The sequence below is a fragment of the Penaeus japonicus genome, unplaced genomic scaffold (genome assembly GCF_977035675.1).
Source record: "Penaeus japonicus unplaced genomic scaffold, GWHDUDI00000001_assembly GWHDUDI00000008, whole genome shotgun sequence".
NCBI classification, from domain to species: Eukaryota; Metazoa; Arthropoda; class Malacostraca; order Decapoda; family Penaeidae; genus Penaeus; species Penaeus japonicus.
Window position 1 is genome coordinate 36261245 of NW_028234410.1, and position 250 is coordinate 36261494.

Genomic DNA, 250 nt, shown 5'->3' on the forward strand with positions numbered 1-250 from the left:
ATGATACCGACATGGGCTGCAGGTAGGAGGTATTCATTGCAATCTTCCTTGTGTAGGTATGGGTAGCTGGAATAAATAAGGATAAGGAAGTCAGTTCACATGAGGCTGGAAGAACAAAAGTACCTTGTAAGATTTTAGAGTAGAGTAGAACTGAATTTGTTGCCTTAGAGGAAAAAGAGAGGCTTAACATTAGTAGAGGAGATATTGTGGAGAATAGGGCGTAAGTCATGTGGAGTAATGAGACTAGGAA